Below are 5,000 nucleotides of genomic sequence, written 5' to 3' on the forward strand. Positions count from 1 at the left end.
GCGCCATATTTTCAATAATAAGCTCCCCCAAAATGAAATTAAAAACAAAGGAAGACAAATTTTGTTTAAACGAGCCACGGGTTTCCTAGTATAAGTTCAGGTCAATTCTATGAAAAATTCGTTCCCAAATAAACGTCGGATTCTTGTAGAGACTATAGACACCAACAAATTCTAACAACCTCGAAGATTCTGACAGACTCATACGACAGACTCCGAAAGAACCCGACAGACTTCAACAAAATCCGACAGAGGTGGACTCCGTCATGCACCAAGAGACCTCAGTAGGCTCCGGAAATTGGCCTCTGACAAAATGGCAGATTCTGACAGACTAGCAGAGAGACTCTGATCGATTCCAGCAAAGACAAACTACATATTTCGACTGAAACGGACACATAGATGCCTTGGAGAGTCTAGCAGAAACACTAGGAAGGTATGAAAGAGAGAAAAAAAGAGGATGTTGTAATTATAACAGAAAACTTAGCAGAAATTCTTCTTGATAGTAAATCTAGGTTCTAAGGCTCAGAGACACGGATATGGCGTTGCATTGAGCTCTTCCGCTTCTCGTTCTGCTGATGCCGGACAAACTTATTCAACTGTAAAAAATAAATATCATAGCCTATGATTAGTGGGTTATCCGACAGCGGTGGTCTAGAGACTTCAGCTTTAGTGGTCCAATGATAGGATCAGCCTATCCCTAGGGGGTTGATGCTTTCTCTGTACCTCCAAATTGACTTGATCCCGTTCAGTTGATTTGTAGATGTGTAGTTCTATCAACAAGTACATTATTAAGTTACTGGTGCTTGGGAGAGACAAAGTCTGAGCGGTGTCTTTTCTTTTCTAATTCCAGTATTCTTTCTGGTTTCTACATACAATGCAACCTCCGAAGTAATCTCGGGGGTTTGCCAGATTTTATATACATATATACAAAATTACAGTGGTACCATATACATAAAAAATTCCATCGCGTCGGGTTTGAGCAACGATGACGGCGCCGGACATGCACCCTACTCATTGTAGTCGAGTAGCGCGGTCCCTTTGTCCGACGCAGGTGTCAGGGCGTTTCCATGAAATGCTGGTGAAGCCTACTGTTCAAGCGCTGACGGCTTCTACTGTTCGAGCAGGTGTTGACTGGAAGTCTGGTCTTCGGGTCACTAGGAACAATTGAATGTCCCTTGTTTGAGATCTGGAGGACAATAGATACACCCTGGAGAGTTGGTTGGGAAGACATTTTGAGTATTTCTGGTGTTGATAATAGATTATATGGTGATAATTACATGTAGAGTTTCAGGCATGTTGGAGTTCCTGTGGTCATGCTAGCACTGGTATACGGAACCTCTTGTGTCCGCTATTGCAGAGGCGGGTTGTGACTTGAAGAATTGCTAGTATTTGGAGATCGAACTCGGGCTTTCTTACCAGATGGGCTTTCCGTCCCCTGGTCTCGAATTAGTACAAAGGGCTAAAGGAGCCACATTCCTCTGATGCACCAGTCGGTTTTAAAGAGATATACGATATCTAATTTCTAAAAATAAAGGATGGGGAATGCTTCCTGTGTCCGAGGCAGGAATGCGACCCGCTGTCCCATGCAGACTCCCCTGCGTTGTATTATGAGCATTAAAGATGTAGAAAAGGGAGGAAGGGTTACCCAAAACAGAGTTCGTAACGTGTGTTCTTTCAGTGATGGAACTAATAGTTTGGCAGAAGAGCTGCTTAAGCGGAAACTTCTCTTATAGCGTTCATGTTACGCTGTTTCGTTTCACCTCATCGTGTTGTTTGTTTCAAACATTTACATATCACTTTTTCATTTAACTTCGTGAATATTTCAGAAACGCGTGAACGAAAAGCTGGTTCATAAAATTGCGTTTCACCGCTTCGTTCGACCTCACGAACACAAGAAAGTGAGCGACTTCTGGTGCTCGGCCTCGCTCAATACCAAAGAAAGAAGAGAGTCGACTGCTGGAGGCTGTGACCAGAAAACTGCAGACGCGACCCAGAAGACAAGAGAAAAAAGGGCGTCATCGTTTTGAACCACAAGGTCCAAAAATACTCACTTTAAAGCGAAAATTAGTTTTCTTTTTTCTTTTATCTGCTGCTGCCTGACGTGACTTGCACACGTGACCTTGGATTCCTTTCGTATTGCCTGATCCGAAAAAGATAATAATCAATCAATTCTTTGACACGGGTTATTCGAGTGCATCCTTTCCAGATTCCAGGCCACCCACCACCGACGGGGTTCCATGTAAATAAAATCGTCTGACCACGGCAGCCAGATAAAAAGAAAAGTACCAAAGGACTGCCATTAATGCGAATAAGGCCACCTGGCGGTAGCTCGTGTGCGTGGCTTTGCTTGTAAATGATGGAAACATATAGGAAGACATCCCCGTTACACACCGACACGGCAACGTGGCGCCACAGTGTACCTTGTCTGCTCCCGGCCTAAGGCGAAAATTGCAGTATAGGGAGGGGTGAGTCTCTGTCAGCAGCTTTCTTTCAATGGTGCCCATTTAGAAAATTGCAAACAGAACTCCAAGAGGGCTACCTATTGTCACACCTAGACACTTACTTGCTTTCTTTATTCTGTAGTTCATCTCCAACGCCACTCCTCCATTCCTTCCTACATGTGACTCTACTCAAAACACTTCCCTTCCTCTAGTCTTTCTCCTTTAAGACTTACATATATCTCACTGCCACCCTCTTTCGAATATCATACCACCTTACTTTTGCCCATGTTTATTTTCAGCTCTCTCCTCATTCCATCTCAAAGTCCATTGTTAGCTGCCTTGAACTTTCCTTTACCCAGCCACAACTGCAATGTCAGCAGCAAATAACAACTGGCTCACCTCCCACTCCACTACACACTCACTAACCATCTCTAAAAATTTACCCATCACCCTCACATTTACCTCCTGTACCACCTCATCCATGTACACGTAGAGCAACCATGGTGACATTATATATTCCTAACGCAGCCCTACCTCCTCGTCAAACCACTCATTATCATCATTTCCAACTCTACATGAATCTTTAGTATTTACGTAAAAACTTTTGACTCCCCTTAAAAACTTCCTTCCCACCTCAGACATCTAAATATCTTCAACAAAGCCTTCCTACCCATCGTGTCGTAAGCCTTTTGCAGATCCATAAAATCTCAAAAGATATCCTTACGTTTTACAAAAAAAAATCCTCGGATATTTACCGTGCTACATGCAGAAATACGAGTATACTAGACATTTGATCAGGAAAGGGAGCACCTAGACCAACAATGACACAATAATCGTATACAAGATGCTCTATGACGGATGCATAAGAACATAAGAATTGAGGAGATTACAAGAGACCATAATGCTACAGTTGGCAGTTCCATGCCCCTTACCACGTTTCATTCCTATCCATAAAGTTATAATCTTCTTTTAAAATATACAATTGTGTTAGCGCTCGTTATAGTTACTAAATAGCGCTTACTACGATGAGACGTACGAGTACTAACGAAGAGACAAACGCTCCAGTAAACCACATTGATACAAAACAACAGCTTCCAAATTGGGAGAAAGCCACTGTTTTAGTAATGGGTAAAAAAAGTCACTGAGTCATTGAATATGGCTACTTGCAATAATACCAACAATAGAACGAGAAATTCTAAATGGATATAGCCACAGCCACATTTGTGCTCCTAAAATGGAACTCCAGAGCACCCTAGGGAAGATATCGTCCACTGAGGGAAGACAAGATGCACAAATAACCCACTATTCATTTTATAGCACCATTTTTTTTAGAAAGCTTTTTAAGAAACTAGTCTCCTATCTACGAAAATGTGCCAAAATGTCTCACATTCATACACATCCATACACACACACACACATACACACAAACACACACACACACACACACACACACACACACACACACACACACACACACATATATATATATATATATAAATATATACAGTATATATATATATATATATATATATATATATATATATATATATATATATATATATATATATGGGATAAAGGCCATTCAGAATACATGTTCTGTTGAAGTCGACAGCAGTTACAGCATTATTCAGTTTGTAGTTTGCTTTCTCAATTTTTCTAACGGTGTTCCGATCTTCGTAGCCGAGAGTACTAAGTAAGTTTCTAAAATCCATAATAACTCGAGATGTCTTTCGGTCTTCACTCGGCCATCTGCAGGAGGGTAAGTATAGTTGTGTTAGATTGAAATGGTGATTATATTTGGCTTATGTTGGCACTGGGGGAGGTGACCTTTTTGCGGAAGGTGCTGTCTAAGTCCTTGTGGCGCTCCGTGTGTTGCTTTTGAGTTTCTAGCTGAAGGAAGAGTGGAAACGGGCATTTGTTGGATGTTGATGGCAGGTTTTAAGTTATGAATATACACAGCTTCCGTCATTCGTAATCTCTTGGTGTCATGTTCACTGTATAGGATTACTGTATTTCCTTCCATCATTTTTCTGCTCAGTGTTTGCCCATGTGTCCTGTCATTATGGCGGCGTATCGCTCCATCCTGTAAGTGCGCTGTGATTCTTTTGGACAGTGTAGTGGTAGTGAAACCTATATACCTGGTAGGTAGGCGACTGCAGTCACCAATATTGTAAGTATATTGGTATACTAAGTTCACTTTTTGAAGTGTATTTGTTGGTGGTAGACAGCTGTTCTTCATTACTAGGTTGGAAGTTCGTTTGGATTTGTAATAAATTGTGAGTTTGATGTGTGTGTCGGGATCGGTGGGTTGAACATTACGCTGGATGATATTCTGCATGACTTTCTCGTCTTGTTTATAAGCAGAAGACATAACGTTTTTATAATACAAATTGATGGTCGCGTGGTTGTCCACATGTGTCTCTTGGGCCATGAAAGTGTCCAGTCGCCTTCTTATGACTTCGTCTATCTCTTCTTTCTTGTAGCCGTTGTTGAGGAGTTGAGAGATTCTTTTCAATTCAGCGTTGGTAGCAGTCCATGTAGAACAGTGTGTGAACGCACGCT

This window comes from Oratosquilla oratoria, chromosome 6 (genome assembly GCF_046742065.1).
Source record: "Oratosquilla oratoria isolate Oo_2021 chromosome 6, ASM4674206v1, whole genome shotgun sequence".
Taxonomy (NCBI): domain Eukaryota; kingdom Metazoa; phylum Arthropoda; class Malacostraca; order Stomatopoda; family Squillidae; genus Oratosquilla; species Oratosquilla oratoria.